The sequence below is a fragment of the Haematobia irritans genome, chromosome 1, assembly GCF_050003625.1.
Source record: "Haematobia irritans isolate KBUSLIRL chromosome 1, ASM5000362v1, whole genome shotgun sequence".
In the NCBI taxonomy this organism is placed as follows: domain Eukaryota; kingdom Metazoa; phylum Arthropoda; class Insecta; order Diptera; family Muscidae; genus Haematobia; species Haematobia irritans.
In genome coordinates, this window is record NC_134397.1 from 151,667,556 (window position 1) to 151,693,252 (window position 25,697).

Consider the following 25,697-nt stretch of genomic DNA (forward strand, 5'->3'; position numbering starts at 1 on the left):
ACATCCAAAAATGAAGTAGTCGATTTTTGTCTAAACACCACCTGCAACTTTCACTGAAAATTCCAAGAAAATCGCGTAAATTTTCTTCATGTTTCAAAATGTCGGGCAAAAATTAAGTTCCTCAAAAATCAAAAAATAAAGTAGCGGATCTTTGTCCGGTGGCCCTAACCTACCTTAAAAAGTTCAAGCAAACCAGAAAACTTAAGCCCCTATCAATGTCCAAATATCAGACAAGTAAGAAAAGTCTAAAGTCAAGCGCGTCGACCCAAATCGGAAAAAATATATATGGGGTTATATTTAAATCTGAACCGATTTTAACCAAATGCGGCACGGACAATTAAAATATTTACTCTACTCTTTGTGCAAAATTTCACGTAGGTTAGGTTAGGTTAAAGTGGCAGCCCGATTTATTTCCAAGCTCGCTTAGACTACTCAGTCCGTAAATCGGAGTAAAACTATGGCCTCAGCGGCCTCGATTTAAACCAAATTTAGAAAGTTAATTCTACTTCCTGTCCAAAATTTCGCTAAATCGGGGTAAAACTCTGGATTCTGGAGTCATATAAGTGCATATCCGTGAAAGATATATATGGGAGCTATACCGAAATTTGAACCGATTTCTTCCAAAATCAATGGGAATCTGACCCAAAACACCTACTTGTGCCAAATTTGGAGTTAAACTGCGATAGGGACACACCCTGTGCATTATTGCCAAAGACACCCTGTGTGTATCTCGTCTCCTTCTGGGCGTTGCAAACCTATGTACTAGAGTTGTGCGCGTGACACGAAATTATCGTGTCATAAATATGTCGTGCGTGAGTAATAAAATCGGTTCGAGAATGTGCGTGAATAAAATTTCTGCAAAATTACGCTCACGAAAAAAATCAAGATTTATTTCTTACTCGTATGTTAACTGAAATTGATTTAGCTGTCGAACTATATTTTATTTATGAATTTGTTTACCGTTGATCATTCCCGATGGGAAAATGTCGTGAGTCACGTGAATTGTTGTGAATCGTGCGTGAGTGTGAGTCTGTAAAAGTACTTCGTGCGTGAGCGTGCGTGATTACTGCTTTTCATTTCGTGAATGTGCGTGACTGTGAGTGGCTACGACACTTATCGTGCGTGAATGAATATTTGACTTCGTGAATGTGCGTGATTGTGAGTGAAATTTTACTCAAGCGCACACCTCTACTATGTACTGTTCCACAGTGTGGTGCAGGGTATAAAAATGAGGTACCCCATTTTAATTTCGTAATCTTGCCTCCCACTTTTTTGTAAATTTTAAGCAAATCGGAGAAGTTTAAACAACCTGAAAATATCAAGCGTACAACATAGAAGTTTAGTTTTTCATTGTTTTTTTTTTTTTTTGGAAAACCTCGGCCTAAGGGGAGGTCCCCTCCCGACCATAATATCGATAAATAAAGTAGCGGTTCTTTGTTTAGACGACACTCTAACTTTCCCCGAAAAAATCATGCAAATACTTTTTCACATTCCAAGTTTACCCGGAACATACACTGAAAAAAATATTGTAGTGAGACCGAATTTTGTTTACACAGAAAAAAATTTCACGAAAATTTTTCCAATTAAAGTCTTGAGTTAAAAAAAAAAATCAATTAAAAATTTAATCAATTAACAAACAATTAACAACAAATTTTTTAATTTGAAACAAAAATCAATCACAAAAATTAATTTTTAATTGACTTTAAATTAATTTTTTAATTGATACTATCATGTCTGTGATTGAAGATTAATTTCGTGATTGCATTAAACAAACAATTTTGTTGTGTGTTTAGTAAAGTGATTCGACTTAAAATTCGGTATCCTAAAATGAAAGAAGTTTCTGTGTGATTAAGGTCAGCATGGCTTTAATAATTCGGAAATATTCTTCAAAATTAATAAAATCATATTTACATTTTTGATTTTTTGCATCTTGACTACAAAGGAAAAAGTCGTTTAAAACTAGAACATTTTTTCAACACTTTATTCTACAGACTTTTTTACTTGCAACAAAGCATAATTTCTACTTGTAGTCGAGTCCGAATTTCGAAATTTAAGTTGTAGTAAATATGATTTTAAAGGACTCTACTAGCACATGAAGAAAAAATTGAAAACAACGAATTAATTGAACTTTGTTTCCTAAAATCAAGCACACAATACCTAAATTTAACCCTTTCACTACCAATGTCCACTTAGAAGGACATACGAAAAAGACACCAAATTCTATTTTCCCACTTAGTTTCGATTTATGTCTCGATGTTATTTTTCTATATTTTCCATATTGGCGAGCACAAAAATACATTTTTATAAACTACTTTAACAATAAACGAAAAATACGAAAATTTGAGACAATTTTTCTACCATATGTTTCTTGTAAATGGACATTCATACAAAAACTATAACTGATACTTTTACGGGTTCTTTTTGTATTTTTTCTCACACTGTGAAAGATATTATAGGCCAAATATGTCACAATCAGCGTTGCCACAATGAATTTTTATTTTGGACCAACATTTTCCAAAATTGGACCAAAGTAGTAGAGAATTTAATTTTTTGAACAAATTTTTATATAACCAGTATATTTCGGGTTATAATGATTCTATTAAAAGTAATCCAAAACGGTTTTGGTCTTTTATAAAGTCGAAAAGAGGTATTTCATCTATTCCTGCTACTGTTGCCTTCGACGGCGTGTCTTCTAATTCGATGTATGAATCGGCGGAACTTTTCAGAAAATTTTTCATGTCGAACTTCAATGAAAATTTGATAACATTCGATAAAGCTAATTTTACTGATATTTCTTCTTGTGATAATCTTTCTAAGATTTGTATTGATGATAATGATGTCCTGGCGGCTATTGATAAACTTTCAATATCTTTTCGTAATGATATTGATGGACTTTCATCGTTTCTACTAAGGAAATGCTCAAGATCTTTAATATTGCCCTTAAAGATTATTTTTTCTAAATCATTGAAGTCTGGTTTTTTCTTGCAGAAATGGAAGTATACTATTGTAGTTCCTGTGTATAAATCGGGTCAGAAGAGTAATGTAACAAACTTTAGACCTATATCTAAATTATCTAATGTTGCCAAACTAATAGAAAATATTGTTAATGATAAATTGTTATTTATGCTTAGGGCTTACATAAGTCCTGCACAACATGGATTCTTCCATGGTAGGTCAACAGTTACTAATTTGGCGGTTTTCACACAGTTTTGCATTTCGAATTTTGAAAAAGGGCGTCAAATTGATGCGATATATACTGATTTTGCTAAGGCTTTTGATAAAGTTCCTCATAATCTCCTATTACATAAATTATCTAAAATTGGTTTTCAATATGAATTGTTGTGTTGGTTAAGGTCTTATTTGTCATCCCGAATGTGTGTTGTAGACTGTGAAGGTTGCTATTCCCAGTCTTATGTTCTGAAGTCTGGAATACCACAGGGAAATGTCCTTGGGCCGTTACTTTTTAATATTTATATTAATGATGTCTCTAGTTGTTTTCTCCATTCCAATTATCTATTGTACGCAGATGATTTAAAAATTTTTAGTTGCATAAGGAATTCTGTTGATGTAATTAAATTGCAGGAGGATCTAGATAGATTGTCTTTCTGGATATTGGATAATGGGCTTCCACTTAATCTTAAAAATGCCAGAAATTAGTATTTCATAGATGTAGGGATGTCGTTATATCTGATTATACTATATGTACACTGTTAGAAAAATATGTTTTTCATATGTTCCGATATAAACAAAATGTGTTTCGGGCACGATTTAAAACCACAATATATTTAAGTGCGAACATGTAATGTTCCTAAACTAACACTAAATGTTTGGGACATCTATGTTAATATGTTAGAATATATTATGTTTGGGGCATCAATGTTTCATAAAAATCATATGTGTGAATACAAACATATATAAATTTACAAATTTCGACTAAACATACATATGTTGTGATATTTTATTCAAAGCGAGAGTATAGAGAGAAAAAGAGATGGAAACCGGGAGAGTTGACGAAAGATATCAATATAAAACAGCAAAAGAGTCAAAAGAGAACAATTTCTGTGAAACCGCTTGTATGTTGTTTCGGAAAACTGTTTTATGATAAGGCCAAAAATTTGATATGTTTAAGTCTAAATATTATTTAATTTGAATAAAGAGAATATACATTCTGAACCAAGAGAATAGACATTTGAAAAACAAACAGCTTATGTTTTCGCCTTGAGAGCAGCATTTTATGTATGTGTGGACATGTGTTTTGTTTATCATTTTGCCATTATGGGCACAATTTTTTTCTTGGTTCGTTAAAAGAAATCAGGGGTCTTCATAAAAATAACGAAAGGGCACTATACTCTTTTTAGGTTTGGGACAGTAAAATGACATAAGGAGGAAATAGTGAAAAATTACACAGTAAAATGTAAAAAAACAAACTTTAGTTCCTCTTTATTAAAAAGTAGTCCACGAGGAGTTGACGGACACCATCAAATATAAAAGCGGGCATTAAGTTCGAGTTTTACAGCTAAAACAATTTAAAAAGTTTATTTTCTTTAAAATGAATTATTAAAGAAAAATAAAAGGAATTTTAGAGCGATGGTATTAAATGCTAGTAAAAAACTGTTCAGTCCTAAATAAATTTATGTTTATATTATAAAATTATGTATGTATGTTTATACTCGACTCCACGTTCTTCTTTCGTTAGTTTTTGAATTCCTTCCAAATTTTAAAGTTTTGTACAAAAACAGTTTTTTATTACAAGATTGTTATTTTTGCAATAAAAAATAATATTTGATCCAAAAATCAGTCAATTTCGTTTATATCAAGAACTGTTACTGACTATAAATCTTTAATAACACACATTTCGAAGTTTCATTTAAAAAAAATTAATATAGTATAAATATAAATGTGTAAATTAAAAAAAAAAAAACAAAAAAAATGTTCGGTCGGAGCAGGGATTGAACCCACGACCCTTTGCATGCAAGGCAGACATGCTAACCACTGCTCCACGTGGCAAACAAATGTATGTTTCTGTTAAATAATGTTATGTTTGCATGGGCTCATGGGCGCTGCAAACTATGCTATATAAATGTAACTTAAAACGATAATTATCTACTGGTGACTATAACAGCTACGTAGCCCAGTGGATAGTGTGTTGGCTTACAAACTGTATGGTCCTCGGTTCGATTCTCCGTGCAGGCGAAAGGTAAAATTTAAAAAATTTATAAAAGTGAATAATTTCTTCAACATTATTTGTATTACAGAGAAAGGTTCCAATAACTAAAAAATTTCGTGGAAGTGAAAATTACGAGTATGTTAGGGAATGAGCACAATCGTGTTTGGGAAAAATTCTTCCAAGCATATAATATTTTTGGCTCAAAATGCTTCCAAACATATAATATGTTCACATAAAACAAACATATTAATGTTTCGGCAGTATGCAATAATATATGTGCTTCCTGCAAAATATGTTTGGAACATATGTTAAAGAAGCGATTTTTTTTGAGGGTGTAGCCAATTGTTAGAATCTGTGAATGGAAAATTGGATTTAGGAGTTGTTTTTGATTCTAAATTGAATTTTTCGGATCACTTGAATTATATTATTCCTAGAGCGTATTCTAGTCTATATTTTATTCGAAGGAATGCTGATGAGTTTGCTGACCCGTATACCAAGAAGATCTTGTATTGTGCTTATGTTCGTTCTAAGTTAGAGTACTGTTCATTTGTTTGGAGCCCTAATGCTTTGAAGCATATTAATCGCATTGAAAGTGTACAGAAGAAATTCGTCAAATTTGCTTTGAAATCCCTTAATTTTTCACATCCAATGCCATCGTATGTGAGTAGATGTGCATTGATTTCGTTGCAGTCTTTGCGCTCTCGTAGAGAGATTGATTCGTTGGTATTCTTGCAAGGAATTGTAAGTTCTTCTATTGATTGTCCAGAACTTTTGCATCTTATTAATTTCAATACGCCACCTCGTTCTCTTCGGTACTATTACCCTTTTCATATAAATACACATTCTACTTCTTATGCTACAAATGAGCCATTAACTAAGGCAATGAGACTTTTTAACACTTATAATGAGTTCTTGGATTTTACTTTTACTAAGTATAAATTGAAACATTTGCTATACTCCCTAATACATTAAAGGTTATTGTATTTACATTTTATTATTATTTACTATACTTTTTAATTTTAATGAAATGTTATGCGTAGTCTGTAAGGGTTATGTAATCCATAGACATAAATAAATAAATGAAAATGAAAATTCATACCAGCGGACCACTTTTCAAACTAAATTAATATTATTTCAAAGTTGAAATTTTTCCAAAATTTTACTTCTATAGAAAATTTTGTCAAAATTTTATCTCTATAGAAAATTTTGTCAAAATTTTATCTCTATAGAAAATTTTGTCAAAAACTTTATTTTTGTAGAAAATTTTGTCAAAATTTTATTTTTGTAGAAATTTTTGTCAAAATTTTATTTCTGTAGAAGATTTTGTCAAAATTGTATTTCTATAGAAAATTTTTGTAAAAATTTTATTTCTATAGAAATTTTTTTCCAAATTTTATTTCTGTAGAAATTTTTGTCAAAATTTTAGTTCTATAGAAAATTTTTTCAAAATTTTATTTCTATAGAAAATTTTGTCAAAATTTTATTTCTGTAGAAATTTTTGTCAAAATTTTAGTTCTAGAGAAGATTTTGTCAAAATTTTATTTCTATAGAAAATTTTGTCAAAAACTTTATTTTTGTAGAAAATTTTGTAAAAATTTTATTTTTGTAGAAAGATTTTGTCAAAATTTTATTTCTGTAGAAATTTTTGTCAAAATTTTAGTTCTATAGAAAATTTTGTCAAAATTTTATTTCTATAGAAAATTTCGTAAAAAACTTTATTTTTGTAAACAATTTTGTCAAAATTTTATTTTTGTAGAAATTTTTGTCAAAATTTTATTTCTATAGAAGATTTTGTCAAATTTGTATTTCTATATAAAATTTTGTCAAAATTTTATTTCTATAGAAAATTTTGTCAAAAACTTTATTTTTGTAGAAAATTTTGTCATAATTTTATTTCTGTAGAAATTTTTGTCAAAATTTTAGTTCTATAGAAAATTTTTTTAAAATTTTATATCTATAGAAAATTTTTTTAAAATTTTATTTCTATAGAAAATTTTGTCAAAAACTTTATTTTTGTAGAAAATTTTGTCATAATTTTATTTCTGTAGAAATTTTGTCAAAATTTTATTTCAATAGAAAATTTTTTCAAAATTTTTTTCTATAGAAAATTTTGTCAACATGTTATTTCTAAAGAAACTTTTGTCAAAATTTTAGTTCTATACAAAATTTGGCAAAATTTTATTTCTATAGAAAATTTTGTCAATATTTTATTTCTATAGAAAATTTTGTCTAAATTTTATTTCTATATAAAATTTTGTCAACATTTTATTTCTGTAAAAAGTTATCGGAAAATTTTACAAAATGTTCTTCCTATACAAAATTTTTGCATAATTTTGTATCTATACAAATCTATTTTTAAAGTTTATTTGTGTAATTTTGGCAAATTTTTATTTCTATAGAAAATTTTGTTAAAATTTTATTTCTATAAAAAAGTTTGTCAAAATTGTATAACTATAAAAAATTTGGTCAAAATTTTATTTCTATAGAAAATTTTTAAAAAAATACCAAATTTAAAAATTAATAATTTTTTGGACCAAGTTTGGTCCGATCGGACCAAAATGGCAACCCTGCTCACAATTCAAGAATCACGTTTTAAGAACAAGTAATTGAGGTAGTTTCCCAATAGGATAATTTTTATTCTACATGCTGTTAGTACAAGTAAAAACAGAAGACAAATTAATTTTTTTTTTTTATCAGGTTTATTTCGGTAGTGAAAGGGTTACAATATAATTGTGTCGTAAATTTGTCCTTACTTCGATTCTCTTCTTCTTTGGCTTAGAATCAATACCAATATCATTAGTGTAAAGACAAAATCTTTGTAAAGACAAATTTTACAAAACAAATGACATTTTAAAGCAGTTCGCATTTGTCGTATGATTTCCATTTATTACGTGTACCCTCCCTCGTTATGCAAATATTTTGACAATAAAATTCTCACAATACAAAATGAAATCGGTTACAAAAAGAAAACAACTAGGAATGTTGACACTTGCTATTGCAACTGCCTGCTGAAGGGCCATTGAAACTCAATTCGCTCGTTTTGAAACATTTGTTGAAGTTTGTACTCTAACAGGAAGACGCTTAACAAAATGAAAATAAACAAATCTTCAGAATAATAACAAAAGATTGAAAAGAAAGAGGTTTCGTTCAATGTATGCAACTTGTGTCACCCACCACTTGCATGCATCAACCCATACACCATCCGCGCCCCCCTTATAAACAACCAATAAAGCATTAGTGTGCCACCAGCTACCAGTCCACCAACATCAACAGGACATGATTCTAATGAGTTTTGCAGTTTCATCTTTTGCCAAACAAAGCGGCAAATGCCATCGACCGGCTGGTCGACAGACCGAAAGAATGGTGAGTTGTTGTAGGGGGCGAATTCACCCCTAAGTAGCAAATGTTGCTTGTTATTGTTGATTAGAGGTCATGTAAACATCATATAAACATATGAATAAATTTGGTGCAATATGTTGCCTGGCTATACCATGTTGCCATGGAATAATGTTTCAGCAACATTATGTTGCAAAACTTTCCAATATATTTATAAACATTGTTGAGCTAATTTACTTAAGATTTCTTCGGGATTGGAGCTAATGTTCCGTTTGCTCGTTTGAATGAGTTTTGATGTGTGTGTGGATATGTGTATGTGTGAAATGTTGCGGTTTCTTTTTAAGATTTAATTGGGGGTGTGCTTCCTTGCCATGTCTATAGTTGAGCATACTTGTCATCTCCCTCTCCCCATCACTCTCTTTTGCCATTGGAATAATTTGTGTGTTTTGGATTTTTGGAGTTTGTTGTGTTTAGAGAGCCTTTCATCAACATCATTCGTTTGTCATCTGTTTAAGACGAAACATCGATGCGTGTGAATGAACGAGTGAACGCCCGTATTATTTTCGTATTCGCGCTTTTTTTTCGCCCGCTCGCTCATCATACCCCTTCGTTTGTTTTCAATGACAATATTCGTGTTTTTTGGTCGTTGATTGTGCGTGATTTGTTGTCATAAATCGTAAATAATTCATAAATATAATGCAAATATTCGGAGTTTCGAAATATCAAATGAAAATCCATATATCACTCAATGGATTAAAGGTGTGAGCGGTATTGTTTTTTGTTGTTGTTGTATAGTGCGTGAAGTTATTAAGTGAAAACTGCCAACCTATTTCCAAGGGGAAATTTTTATGTGACGACTTAAACTCGACTCCCTAGAGGTTATTTGTATGTTGAGCAAAGTGAATGGAAAAGGTGTCATTGTAAATATATAGGGCATATTGAAGTGTGATAATCACATATGAAGTGAATTTTTTTGTTTTGCAAAATGCATATGCCCTCATAGGCTTTAATACAGAAGTGCCGCAAATTATAAGCTGTAGTTTTTTCCTAGCCTACCACAAAACCGTGCGCAAATGTGATTTTCACTTTATAAACAAAAAGAAATTATCCTAAACCAATGCATTTAATTAACTGAATACACCTTTATTGTTGTCATCTTCCGTGGATAATCTATAGGTAGGTTCAGTGTTTCCAATGTGCTGTGAAGACTCCTTCTAAATGTTAAAAAAGAAAACGTATACCCTCCATCATAGGCTAGGAGGCATATGAGGGTTGCATTTGTATTTCGGAATTAAAGAACAAAAATAAATATTAATCATCGAAAATCGCTTTATTGTTTATTTGTTTCTTTCTTTATATGGATCAATCAGTACAATAAGCATGAAGTTATAAATAGTACTGTATATAAAAGTTATTTCAAAATGTGCCACAACATTCAAAATATTAAAAACAAGTATATACGGACGTAAGTTCGGCCAGGCCGAAGCTTATGTACCCTCCACCATGGATTGCGTAGAAACTTCTTCTAAACACTGCCATCCACAATCGAATTACTTAAGTTGCGGTAACGAATGCCGATGGCAAGGTGTCTTAACACCTCCTAGCACCATCTTCTAAATTGTATGTAAGTCCATACGTGGTATATATTAAATCAAACAAGTATATACGGCCATAAGTTCGGCCAGGCCGAATCTTATGTACCCTCCACCATGGATTGCGTAGAAACTTCTACGAAAGACTGTCATCCACAATCGAATTACTTGGGTTGTGGTATCTTAAAACTTCTTAATATCGTTTTCTAAATTGTGAGTTAGTCCATACGTGGTATATATTATTAACAAAAAAGTTATGTATAGTTAAGTCTACAAATAATTACGAATCGATATGCATTTTTTGCACGGTACGTAGAGAGCCAGAATTGAAATATGGGGGTCGCTTATATGGGGGCTATATACAATTATGAACTTGATACGGACCAATTTTTGTGTGATTGGAAATCGATTTATCTGAGTGCTATATATAACTATAGACCGATATGGACCTAGTTAGGCATGGTTGTTAACGACCATATACTAGCACAATGTACCAAATTTCAACTCACTCGGATGAAATTTGCTCCTTCAAGAGGCTCCAAAACCAAATCTCGGGATCGGTTTATATGGGATTATGGACTGATATGGACCACTTTTGGCATGGTTGTTAAATATCATATACTATCACCACGTACCAAATTTCAAGCAGATCAGATGAATTTTGCTTCTCCAAAAGGCACCGGAGGTCAAATATTGGGATCGGTTTATGTGGGACCTATATATAATTATGGACCGATACCGACCAATTTTTGAATGGTTGTTAGAGACTATATACCAACACGATGTACCAAATTTGAACCGGATCGGATGAAGTTTTCTCCTCCAAGAGGCTCCGGAGGTCAAATCTGGAGAACGTTTTATATGGGGGCTATATATAATTATGGACCGATATGGACCAATTCTGGCACGGTTGTTAAAGATCATATACTAACACTGTGTTCCAAATTACAACCGGATTGGATGAAATTTGCTTCTCTTGGAGACTTCGCAAGCTAAATCTGGGGATCGGTTTATATGGGCGCTATATATAATTATGAACCGATGTTCACCAATTTTAGCATGGTTGTTAGAGACCATATACCAACATCATGTACCAAATTTCAGGCGGAACGGATGCAATTTGCTTCTCTTTGAGGCTCCGTAAGCCAAATCTGGGGATCGGTTTATATGGGGGCTATATATAATTATGGACCGATGTGGACCAATTTTTGCATGGTTGTTAGAGACCATATACCAACACCATGTACCAAATTTCAGCCGAATCGGATGAAATATGCTTCTGTTAGAGGCTCCACAAGCCAAATCTGAGTGTCCCTTTATATGGGGGCTATACGTAAAAGTGGACCGATATGGCCCATTTGCAATACCATCCGACATACATCAATGACAACTACTTGTGCCAAGTTTCAAGTCGATAGCTCGTTCGTAAGTTAGCGTGATTTCAACAGATAGACGGACGGACGGACATGCTTAGATCGACTCAGAATTTCACCACGAGCCAGAATAAAGGGTGATACGGTCAAAATTTGGTCAAGGGAAAACGCGTGTAAATCGGTGAAATCGTTTATTTAAAAAATCAAATTAAATTTCTTTTTATACCCACCACCATAGAATGGTGACGGGGGTATAATAAGTTTGTCATTCCGTTTGTAACGCATCGAAATATCGATTTCCGACTATATAAAGTATATATATTCTTGATCAGGGAGAAATTCTAAGACGATATAACGATGTCCGTCTGTCCGTCTGTCTGTCTGTCTGTCTGTTGTAATCACGCTACAGTCTTAAATAATGAAGCAATCGTGCTGAAATTTTGCACAAACTCGTCTTTTGTCTGCAGGCAGGTCAAGTTCGAAGATGGGCTGTATCGGTCCAGGTTTTGATATAGTCCCCATATAAACCGACCTCCCGATTTGGGGTCTTGGGCTTATAGAAACCGTAGTTTTTATCCAATTTGCCTGAAATTTGAAATCTGGAGGTATTTTGTGACCTTAAAGAGGTGTGCCAAAAATGGTGAGTATCGGTCCACGTTTTGGCATAGCCCCCATATAGACCGATCTCCCGATTTTACTTCTTGGGCTTATAGAAACCGCAGTTTTTATTCAATTTACCTGAAATTGGAAATCTAGAGGTATTGTCGGACTACAAATACGTGTGCCGAAAATTGTGAGTATTGGTCCATATTTTGGTATAGCCCCCATATAGACCCATCTCCCGATTTTACTTCTTTGGCTTATAGAAATCGCAGTTTTTATTCAATTTACCGGAAATTGGAAATCTAGAGGTATTGTAGGACCACAAATACGTGTGCCAAAAATTGTGAGTATCGGTCCATATTTTGGTATAGCCCCCATATAGACCGATCTCCCGATTTTACTTCTTGGGCTTATAGAAACCGCAGTTTTTATTCAATTTACCTGAAAATGGAAATCTAGAGGTATTGTAGGACCACAAATACGTGTGCCAAAAATTGTGAGTATCGGTCCATATTTTGGTATAGCCCCCATAAAAACCCATCTCACGATTTTACTTCTTTGGCTTATAGAAATCGCAGTTTTTATTCAATTTACCGGAAATTGGAAATCTAGAGGTATTGTAGGACCACAAATACGTGTGCCAAAAATTGTGAGTATCGGTCCATGTTTTGGTATGTTCCCCATATAAAACGACCTCCCGATTTGGGGTCTTGGGCTTATAGAAACCTTATTTTTTATCCAATTTGTCTGAAATTGGAAATCTAGAGGTATTTTAGGACCATAAAGAAGTGTGCCGAAAATGGTGAGGATCGGTCCATATTTTGGTATAGCCCCCATATAGACCGATTTCCCGATTTTACTTCTTGGGCTTCTAGAATCCGAAGTTTTTATCCTATTTGCCTGAAATTGGAAATCTAGAGGTATTTTCGGGTCATAAAGAGGTGTGCCGAAAACGTTGAGCATCGGTCCATATTTCAGTATAGCCCCCATAAGAACGATCTCCCGATTTAACTCCTTGGGTTTCTAGAAACCGTAGTTTTTATCTGATTTTGCCTGAAATTGTAAATATTCTGGTATTTTAGGCTCACAAAAACGTGTATCGGATTAGGTTTTTATAGGTCCATTTGGTAATGCCTCCATATAGACCGACTTCACTTCTTGAGGGTGTAGAAGTCGCACTGATCATGAAAATTGCTTGAAACTCAATGTAAAATTTCCAGATTTTAGTTCTACAGATTTAAGATTTCAAATCAAGACGTTATTTTATAATTTTCTTGCACACTTACAAGAGATGTTAATGATTCCTCTAAAACTCAAACAAAAATGGTTCTTATAAATCCAGAATCTGATATAGTCCTCATGGATGAAATCTTTAAATTTATCTTCGGGAAGTGTCCTCAAGTCCTCAAGCCCTCCTGAAATTTCAAAGGAAACCCTAATATTTGGTTCATGGTGGTGGGTATTTAAGATTCGGCCCGGCCGAACTTACTGCTGTATATACTTGTTCAAGTTCAATTAGTATAAAATTCAGGAAAAATATTAAGTTAGGCTTTCGCTTTTCCAAATCCGAATTGCCGGGCCTCACGCTTGACACCTGCCATCAGATTTTGTACAGCCACCTTGTCCACCTTCTTCGCCGCAGAAAGCCAGTTTGCCTTGAACTGCTGCTCGTTCTTAGCAGTTTTTTGGTCCTCTTTAGGTTCCGCTTGACAATAGCCCAGTATTTCTCAATTGGGCGGAGCTCTGGCGTGTTGGGAGGGTTCTTGTCCTTGGGAACCAACTGCACGTTGTTGGCGGCGTACCACTCCATGGCCTTTCTACCGTAATGACAAGATGCCAAATCCGGCCAAAACAGTACGGAACAACCGTGTTTCTTCAGGAAAGGCAGCAGACGTTTATTCAAACACTCTTCCACGTAAATTTCTTGGTTGACAGTCCCGGATGCTATGAAAATGCTGCTTTTCAAGCCACAGGTACAGATGGCTTGCCAAACCAGATATTTCTTTGCGAACTTTGACAGTTTTATGTGCTTGAAAATATCTGCTACCTTTCCCCTTCCTTTTGCCGTATAAAACTCCTGTCCCGGAAGCTGCTTGTAGTCGGCTTTGACGTAGGTTTCGTCGTCCATTACCACGCAGTCAAACTTCGTCAGCATCGTCGTGTACAACCTCCGGGATCGCGCTTTGGCCGTCGTATTTTGTTTATCATCGCGATTTGGAGTCACTACCTTCTTGTAAGTCGATAGTCCGGCTCGTTTTTTGGCTCGATGCACGGTTGTAGACGATACACCCAGCTTATTTGCGGCATCTCGGAGAGAGAGGTTAGGGTTTCGCTTGAAACTAACGGCAACTCTCTTTGTCGTCTCAGCGGCTTCCGGTTTTCGATTTCCCCCCGATCCAGACTTCCTGGCTGTCGACAAACGTTCCCCAAACACTTTAATTACATTTGTAACGGTTGATTTGGCAACTTTTAGCGATTTTGCCAGCTTTGCGTGCGAGTAGCTCGGATTTTCGCGATGCGCGAGCAAAATTTTGATACGCTGCTCTTCTTGCTTGGACGGCATTTTGACAACTGAAGAGTGAATTCCAAAATCAAAATAGGAGCAACATTCTACACACACACACCTTCAAAATGAGGGGTGTTCAGGTTTTTTAAATGCAAAATTGAAAGAAATACGTCAAGTTTATATTGACCAAATTTTGATCGATGTGTTACAAACGGAATGACAAAGTTAATATACCCCCATCCAATGGTGGAGGGTATGAAAACTTATACCCTCCATCATAGGATAAGAGCAGGGCTGCCAACAAAATTTCAAGAAAAATCGTCGGCACCTGCATTTTAAAAGTCGCCAAAAAAAAAACGGCAACGTAAATAATATTAAAATTAAACATATTTTTTTGGTTGGAAACAAAGTACTTATTTAATATAAAAACCCGAAAATTAACATACAAAAATATGCATATCAATAAAATAAAGCATTAAAACTTTAAAAAGAATAAACGTATACCCTATATCGACTCAAAATCACCTCCTTAGTCGATCTAGGGTCCGTGCGTCTGTCTGACCATTTATTTGTTGTTCGCAGGATTCCGGTCATAATTATTAACCGATTTTGATGAATTTGGTTCAGGGCTTATTTTGCCATGCTAGTGAATTGTGAAAAAATCGGATCAAATTTAGTATAGCCCCCATATATATGTATAACACAAGACAATTTGTAAGCACCCTTAAAGAATGTATCGCGCCCAGTTCCCCTTATTTATAACCCGTTTTTATTCAAAGTTGACACAAGATGTCTTCTGTAATATCAACTAAACCTACAAATATTAGCTAAATAGGTTCAGATTTACATATAGCTCCTACACGGATGAAAAAGGCTGTTTTTCATATGTTTGGCTATAAACATTATATGTTTGGAACACAAATTTTTAAACACAATATTTTTGAGTGCAAGCATATAATGTTCATAAACTAGCATAATATGTTTGGGACATATATGTTAATATGTTAGAACATATTATGTTTGGGACATAAAATGTTTGTAAATATAATATGCTTGGATGCAAACATATATTAATTTAGAAATAGCCTATAAACATATATGTGTTTAGTAGCTTGGAGCGCTATTTAACAGGGAGCGATATTGAATTAAGTTGGTGGTTGTTGCTTGTTATTACAAAATTAACATTTTATTTTTCCTTGGGCAATTGATCAGCTACTTCTTTGATCCTTACAAACTGTGTGGTCCGCTGTTCGAATCCCCGCCCGGCAAAAGGTAAAATTAAAATAAAAAATAAAAATCATAAAATTGAATAATTTCTTCTACAATGTTTGTATTACAGAAAAAGGTGCTAAGAACTAAAAAATCTCGTGGAAGTGAGAAAGATGTGGGGGAATATACAATTGGGCAGAAACAAAATTTTGAGCATTCAGGTCGAAAACCTATGTTGTTAGCACCTATATTACCTGTTTATTTTCATAATTCGTTATGATTGTAAATATATAAATAAATAAATAAAATTTTGAGCACAATATTGTTTGGGAGAATTTTTTTTAAGCATATAATATTTTTGGGTGCAAAATGCTTCCAAACATATTATATGTTCACATAATAACATATTGTTTTTTGGAAGACAACATTATTGAATTTGGATGCAAAAATACAAAATGTTTGGAACTTAGACTACCCAAACATATATTGTTTAGACTAATATGCTTTCAAACATATTATATATTGGAAGAGATCAAACATATAAATGTTTGGGCAATACCCAAAAATGTAAAGGGTGATTTGTTAAGAGCTTGATAACTTTTTTTTTTAAAAAAAAGCATAAAATTTGCAAAATCTCATCGGTTCTTTATTTGAAACGTTAGATTGGTCCATGACATTTACTTTTTGAAGATAATTTCATTTAAATGTTGACCGCGGCTGCGTCTTAGGTGGTCCATTCGGAAAGTCCAATTTTGGGCAACTTTTTCGAGCATTTCGGCCGGAATAGCCCGAATTTCTTCGGAAATGTTGTCTTCCAAAGCTGGAATAGTTGCTGGCTTATTTCTGTAGACTTTAGACTTGACGTAGCCCCACAAAAAATAGTCTAAAGGCGTCAAATCGCATGATCTTGGTGGCCAACTTACCGGTCCATTTCTTGAGATGAATTGTTCTCCGAAGTTTTCCCTCAAAATGGCCATAGAATCGCGAGCTGTGTGGCATGTAGCGCCATCTTGTTGAAACCACATGTCAACCAAGTTCAGTTCTTCCATTTTTGGCAACAAAAAGTTTGTTAGCATCGAACGACAGCGATCGCCATTCACCGTAACGTTGCGTCCAACAGCATCTTTGAAAAAATACGGTCCAAAGATTACACCAGCGTACAAACCACACCAAACAGTGCATTTTTCGGGATGCATGGGCAGTTCTTGAACGGCTTCTGGTTGCTCTTCACTCCAAATGCGGCAATTTTGCTTATTTACGTAGCCATTCAACCAGAAATGAGCCTCATCGCTGAACAAAATTTGTCGATAAAAAAGCGGATTTTCTGCCACTGATTTTGGTAATAAAATTCAATGATTTGCAAGCGTTGCTCGTTAGTAAGTCTATTCATGATGAAATGTCAAAGCATACTGAGCATCTTTCTCTTTGACACCATGTCTGAAATCCCACGTGATCTGTCAAATACTAATGCATGAAAATCCTAACCTCAAAAGAATCACCCTTTATATGCTTGAAGCAAAATATGTTTGGGAGTATATGTTACAGAAGCGATTTTTTGTAAGCGTGTATATAAATCGGCGATACATTTATATAGGAGCTATATGTAAATCTGTTTGTTGAAATTTGAACTCGCAATACCTGGGGCACCTCTCGGATTTGGTATGCCGGTTCAGATTTAGATAAAGCTCTCATACATATGTACCGCTGAATTTTCTTTAATACGGACATAGAATAGGCGAAGGGCGAAGCATAACTACTAAAATCCTGTTTGGTGTCGCAATCCAGTATGCTGCGATTTTACTGTGAAGAAATCTCTAGCATTTTCTGACAAATGTCAAATGTAGTCTTTCTCAACCTCTCTTTTGCTGGTTTTTCGGTGTAAATGAACGACTTCCAGTAAATCCTCTTGAATGGATCTAATATTGTCATTTTCGAGGCGAAAATCGGAAAATCGGCATTTTCTATTTTTTGAGTATAAAATCGTCAAAACTGTCAGCCTTGGATAGAAGGCACACGACAGTTACTTTTATATTTCGAAATCAAAGAACATAAACAAATATTAATCATCGAAAATCGCTTTATTGTTTTTGAAAATATTCCCTATTAAGACCTATACCCGTTTGCAAGCGTTTGAACCAATTGTCGAAGCACTTTTGCCACTCTGATTGAGGTATCTCCTAACCATGCATTCTGAATGCATCAACCGTATGGGAATAAAAAGAAGTCATTTGGTGCCCAGTCAGGAATATATGGCGAATGATTTATCAAATCGATGGTTGCAGTGTTCAAAAATGCCCATAGTTTGAGCCGATGTGTGAGACCTCGCTTTGACATGATACGTCTTCAGCGGTTGGGTTTTCTTATTTCTTGGAAAAACAAATGACGCTTATATGACAACACGTTCTGATTACGTATAACCTCAAAAACGTCAAGCTTTAGGAGAGAGTTGTCAGTTGATAGGTTGCAACATTAGGGTATGCCAATCCCGCCAAGTAAAAGGCAACCCCCGTATTAACTTTGTCATTCTGTGTTTTACTCACCGATATGTTGGACGTAGATCCCATGAAGTAAATATATATCCTGGGTTGTTCTACTGACGTCCGTCCGTCTGTTGAAATCATGCAAGAGACTTGGTACATGTAATTGTTATTGATGCAGGTCTGAGATATTGGTAGGATGGACCCTCCCATATACACCGACCCCCAGATATGCCTTTCGGAAGCTCTTGGAGGAGCAAATTTTATCTGATCTGGTTGAAATTTGGTACGTTGTATTAGTATATCCCTTCTAACAACCATGCAGCAATTGGTTTATACATATATATACCTCGAAATATAAACCGATGACAAGGGACCTCCTTGCCTAGCCGAACCAAACCGCGATTTATATTGCAATGAAACCACATAGAGAAGCCTGGAAACACTCAGTAATGTCACCATCATTACTGAGAGGGAATAATCAACCGCTTGGTGTTCGGTCGAAGCAGGGATTGAACCTACGGCCCTTTGTATGCAAAACAGGCATGCTAACCACTGCACAAGTTGGCTCCGTAATGCAATGATTAGAATGCACCATGGGTCTAGCGATGTCAGAAAATTGGTAATTATTAGTGATGTAGCATACAATCACAGAAATGATAAAATCATTTAAAAAATTAATTGAAAGTCAATTAAAAAGGTAATTGATCCAATTAAAAACTTATTTGATACTATAGCTTAGGCTAGGTATAGTGACAGCCCGATATTTCAGGCTCATTTAGACTACTCAGTCCATTGTTATACCGCAGTGGTAAACTTCTCTCTTATCACTGAGTGCTGCCGATTCTATGTTAAGCTCAATGACAAGGGACTTCCTTTTTATAGCCGAGTCCGAACGGCATTCCACATTGAAACTATTTAGAGAAGCTTTGAAACACTCAGAAATATCACCAGCATTACTGAGGTGGGATAATCCAACACTAAAACACTTTTTGGAGTTTGATCGAAACTGGTTTGAACCCACGACCACGCAAGGCGGGCATGCTAACCATTGCACCACGGTGGCTCCCTAAAATTGACACTATTAATTTTTATACCCTCCACCACATCGAAATATTTCTCTAAGACCTCATAAATTATATATATTCTGGGTCGTCTTGAAATTCTGAGTCGATCTAAGCATGTCCATCGGTCCGTTTGTTGAAATCACACTAACTTCCGAACGAAACAAGCTATCGACTTGAAACTTGGCATAAGTAGTTGTTATTGATATAGTATTGCAAATGGGCCATATTGGCCCACTTATAGCCCCCATATAAACCGACCCCCAGATTTGGCTTGCGGAGCCTCTTAGACAAATTTAATTTCGGTCCACAATTATATATAGCCCCCATATAAACCGACCCCCAGATTTGGCTTGCGGAGCCTCTTAGACAAATTTAATTTCGGTCCACAATTATATATAGCCCCCATATAAACCGCTCCCCAGATTTGACCTCTGGAGCCTCTTGGAGGAGCAAAATTCATCCGATCCGGTTGAAATTTGATACGAGATGTTAGTATATTGTTTCTAACAACCATGCAAAAATTGGTTTATATCGGTCCATAATTATATATAGCCCCCATATAAACCGATCCCCAGATTTGACCTCCGGAGCCTCTTGGAGGAGCAAAATTCATACGATCCAATTGAAACTTGGTACGTGGTGTTAGCATATGGTATCTAACAACCATGCACAAATTGGTCCATATCGGTTCATAATTATAAGCCTCTTGGAGGAGCAAAATTCATGCGATCCGGTTCCAATTTGGTACGTGGTGTTAGTATATGGTCTATAACAACCATGCCAAAAGTGGTTCATATCGGTCCATAGTTATATATAGCCCCCATATAAACCAGATTTAGTTTTGGAGCCTTTTGGAGGATTCAGTTGAAATTTGGCACATTGTGCTAGTATATGTCCGCTAAGAACCATGCCAAACTAGGTCCATATCGGTCTGTAGTTATATATAGCCCTCAGATAAACGGACCTCCAATCACACAAAAATTGGTCCATATCCCCAAAAATAATCTACCAAAATTTTATTTCTGTAGAAAATTTTGTGAAGATTTTATTTCTATAGAAAATTTGGTCGAAACTTTATTTCTATAGAAAATTTTGTCAAAATTTTATTTCTATAGAAAATTTTGTCAAAATTTTATTTCTGTAGAAAACTTTGTTAAAATTTTATTTCTATAGAAATTTTTTTCAAAATTTTATTTCTATAGAAAACTTCTTCCGATCCAAATCAAAATTTTATTTCTTTAGAAAATTTTGTCAAAATTTTATTTCTGTAGAAAATTTTGTTAAAATTTTATTTCTATAAAAAATTTTGCCAAAATTTTATTTCTATCGTAAATTTTGTCAAAATTTTATTTCTATAGAAAATTTTGTCAATATTTTATTTCTATAGGAAATTTTGTCAAAATTTTATTACTATAGAAAATGTTGTTAACATTTTATTTCTATAGAAAATTTTGTCAAAATTTTATTTATATAGCGAATTTTGTCAAAATTTTATTCCTATAAAAAATTTTGTCAAAACTTTATTGCCATAGAAAATGTTGTCAAAATTTTATCAAAATTTTATTTCTATAGCGAATTTTGTCAAAATTTTATTTCTATAGAAAATGTTGTCGAACTGAATTATATACGTATTTAATTTCTGTAGAAAATTTTGTTAAAATTTTATTTCTATAAAAAAATTTTGCCAAAATTTTATTTCTATCGTAAATTTTGTCAAAATTTTATTTCTATAGAAAATTTTGTCAATATTTTATTTCTATAGAAAATTTTTGTCAAAATTTTATTACTGTAGAAAATGTTGTTAAAATTTTATTTCTATAGAAAATTCTGTCAAAATTTTATTTCTATAGAAAATTTTGTCAACATTTTATTTATATAGCGAATTTTGTCAAAATTTTATTCCTATAAAAAATTTTGTCAAAACTTTATTTCCATAGAAAATGTTGTCAAAATTTTATTTCTATAGAAAATTTTGTCAAAATTTTATTTCTATAGCGAATTTTGTCAAAATTTTATTTCTATAGAAAATGTTGTCGAACTGAATTATATACGTATTTAATCGGCCTAATATATACCGGCCTTAGTATATACCCCGTATGGACTAACTTACAATTTAGAAGACGGCAAGTGTTACCGCAATTCGATTGTGGATGACAGTCTTTAGTAGAAGTTTCTATGCAATCCATGGTGGAGGGTACATAAGATTCGGCCTGGCCGAATTTACTGCCGTATATATACCCAGAGAAGGAATATGATCACCTCAAACATGTTTCAAGAGCAAAATGTTATTTTTGGATGGTGACCATGTAACATGCTTATTGCAATAATGTTGTTTTCTCGCCAAACATAACATGTTTTCCGAAAACAGATACATAATTTCCGAGAAAATAACATGGTTGCGGTAAAAATGTTACATGGTCACCATCCAAAAATAACATTTTGCTCTTGAAACATGTTTGAGATGATCATATTCCTTCTCTGGGTGTACTTGTTGTGATTAATTTTTGTTTCAATAAAAAATTTTGTTGAATCAATTAACTTTTTAATTGAATATTTTTTACAACTCAATTAAGAGTTTAATTGGACAAATTTTCGTGAAATTTTCTTCTGTGAGGTCAGATGATATTGCTAATCGGTCACATCGGACCATTTTTAGGTATAGCCCCTATATAAATCGACCTTTAGATTTGGCTTGTGGGGCCTATTAGAGGAGCAAATTTAATACGAATCGATTGAAATTTGTTATGCAATGTAGGGAAAAATCTATGTTGTATTTCCAGTGTAACAGAAAAAATTAGTGTCACAAAGGTGTTTCCTTTCCAAATGATATTTTCCCTTAATTTTTATGGAAATACTCGTTTACTGATGGTCGATATCGAACTATACGTCTTCAGTTTATTGTATATACTGGAAAAAAAAAATTCTTTTCTGAGGAACGAAATTTTAGACAAACGACCTTTCCTTTTGACTTTAAAAATTTTCTTTAAAATCAAATAAAACAGAATTGAGAGAATCGTTACAGTACTTCTAATAATTTAAGGCTTATTTGTCCTCAAAGAAAGCATATTAAAACAAAGAGGAACTTCGTGCAAGGCAAATAATTTATCTTTTCAGTTCTACCGAAGAATGTGAAGAAATTCTACCGAAGATTATTTTGTGTTACTTAGTGAAAACGTGTTGTAATTTGCAATACCGCTTTTCAAAAAGTTCAACTTTCGAATAAAACAAATGACAAAGTCGAAATTTCATTTTTCAAAAAATTTCAAAAACCAGTTAATCGGTGGTCAAAACCTGGTTCTTGCTATTAATTGAAAATGCCAATTTTTTCACTATCCGGTTTCGTTTTGTGTAATTTAATTAACCGGGGTCGAGTTTTGAACACCCTAGTAATGTTAGTATACAACCCCCTAAGACCACGCATAAATTGGTCCATATCGGCCCATAACCCTTATAAAGATGACTTTTGATAAACAGGTTAATATGGAGCATTTTTTGATACTTTTTACATTAAAAATTTTAAAAATCCATTTATTCGCTAACTATTTAATTTCGTATTTTCAATTTATTGTTAAGGTGTTTCTTGCTTATTTAAGAATATTCAACACATATTTGAATATTGAATTTTTTTTTAATATAAAACACCTGCCTATCATATATTTGTAAATATATCACCTTGTTACTTTTTTCTTTATTTATCATAAATCTAGACAAACATTTAAGATATTTTATAGCAAACATTAAACAAGCAAACAAAAAAAAATTGCTTTAATTTTTTCTCTCATTCTCTATTTGCAGTAAACTCAACTTATGTTTGTCAAGTGCAAAAAAATAAATGAAAATTTATGAATATAGTGCAATATATAGAGAAGCAAATATGTGTATACAACAAAAAAATATCAACATAGGATGCTAGAATTGTGACTATGCAGAACAAATGAAATCAATATAAATAAATAAAAACAAGTGGGTGAAAACGACTGACTAATACCAAAAATAAAAAAAAAAAAATAATAAACAAATAAAAAAAGATTATACAAAAATCCTAGCAAATCTACAAAAACTATATAACATACATATATATATGCACAAACATATACTGACTATATATATATGTGTGTATGTGCAGATGGAAATTGTTAACATCACACAAACATAACCTAAATTAAACCGAAAAAACCAACAGCAAAAAACCCAAAAAAAAATCTACCAACATCAACTCGCATGAAAATTGCAACATCAAAAACACCAAACGGAATATCCTTTAGCATCGCATCGACGTTAGTCCTGCAAGGATGAATACCATCGATTACTGGTTTAATTCAACTGCCAATGTATTTCAGTGTTATGACAAGTGAAATAAATGATCTAAAACGTTTCGATGCCGGCAAAAATTTTATTTGAGCCAGATTTTTCCGTTTGAAGCTTTTTTTTTTCATACGGTTCTTTGCTTAATAAAAAAACGAAAACAATTGCATTTCTAGAAAAATCCAATAAAGTGAAAATATTTAACAAAAAACCAAAGTCAAAAGCAACAAACTATAATATATTTTTAATGTTATGAAAAAGAAACACATCAACTATAATTGAAAATTGTGCTTAGAATAATAGCAAGTTTGTTTTCATTTTAAAGTTGAATGAGAAAAGCTTTAATTGCAAGAACTTTCCGATTGAGTGAAATATGCATTTACAAAGGAACAAAATAGTTATTACAATATTTTTAATTGAATTGCTTGAAAGCAAATAAATTAGCGCAGAGATGCAAGGAATAAAGTGATATGTTAAAAGCCGGTATGTATACCTCCTTTCTGTAATAAGTCACAGTGTTAGAGTAAAAGTAGGGTAAATGCACCCATAGTATTGCATGAAAACTAAGTGGAAAAGAAATATATATGTCTGCAACATCGACCAAACCGATTCTTACATACGCCGCACCATGGACTGCTGGAGGTGTGCTAATAGACATACTGAAAAAAAGAAAAATAACACACAGAAAAAAAATTTTCGTGGTTACACTAACTCAAAATTTAACTTATTTTTAATGGAAAAAAAATATTTGCTAGAAGCTAAATTTTATTATTTTTATCGAAATTTTCCACAAAAATTTTATGAACTAAATGTGCACACAAAAAAATTTCACGAAAAATTTTCCAATTAAAATTTTAATTGAGTTTTAAAAAATATTCAATTAAAAAATTAATTGATTTAAAAATTTTTTTAATTGAAACAAAAATCAATAACAAAAATAATAGTACCAATTAATTTTTTAATTGGATCAATTAACTTTTTAATTGACCTTCAATTAATTTTTTAATTGATACTATCATTTCTGTGATTGAAGACATTTCAATTAAAAATTAATTGGATCAATTAATTTCGTGATTGAATCAGATTTTTTTTTTGTGTGTGTGGGTATAAAGTTCAATGACCGTACACATATGTTCAATATGAACTAAAGCAAAAGAAGATTTTCGTACGATTCTCAAAAATAGTAAGAATGAACTACTGTGTGGGAGCCACCGTGGTGCAATGGTTAGCATGCCCGCCTTGCATACACAAGGTCGTGGGTTCGATTCCTGCTACGACCGAACACCAAAACGTTTTTCAGCGGTGGATTATCCCACCTCAGTAATGCTGGTGACATTTCTGATGGTATCAAAGATTCTCTAAGTAGTTTCACTGGAATGTGGAACGCCGTTAGGACTCGGCTATAAAAAGGAGGTTCCTTGTCATTGAGCTTAACATGGAATCGGGCAGCACTCAGTGATAAAAGAGAAGTTCACCATGTGGCATCACAATGGACTGAAAGTCTAAGTGAGCCTGATACATCGGGCTGCCACATAAATAACCTAACCTAACCTAACTAATGTGTGGTTAAAATTGTCATGATTTGGCGCTAATGATTTTCTTCTTTATTTTTGGGATGTAATTTCGTGAACTGCAGTTAACAAATTACAACAGGGCATTCAACTTTCCTGGTATTAACAACGTTTTGTGGAAATCTCAAAATGTGGATTAAAATTTAGTGCAATTTTCGTGCGAGGTAGTTCATTCTTCCTATAAAACAGTTAACTTTTTTTTGGTGCAACGAAATTGAATTGTATTCCAAATTTTGAGACTAGATTAATTAACGAAAATTTTTGTGACAATTTTACCACCATTTATGAAATGCATCCTTCTCGAAAAGCAATAATGATCTAAATATAAAGAAACAAGTATATACGGCCTTAAGTTCGGCCAGGCCGAATCTTATGTACCCTCCACCATGGATTACGTAGAAAGTTTTACGAAGGACTGTCAGTTAGTCCATACCTGGTATATATTAGACAAAAAAGTCTACAAATAACTACGAATCGATATATCCTTTGGC

General features: G+C 33.2%; 1 protein-coding gene across 1 annotated transcript in view; it reads left to right on the top strand.

Annotated features, from left to right (window-relative positions):
• LOC142222025 (uncharacterized) overlaps positions 1-25,697 on the top strand; it is a 681,854-nt gene that overhangs the window by 238,356 nt on the left and 417,801 nt on the right. Inside the window, exon 4 of the mRNA XM_075291949.1 lies at positions 23,126-24,118. The gene's annotated coding sequence lies outside the window, so the exon portion shown is untranslated. The remainder of the gene's footprint in view (positions 1-23,125; positions 24,119-25,697) is intronic.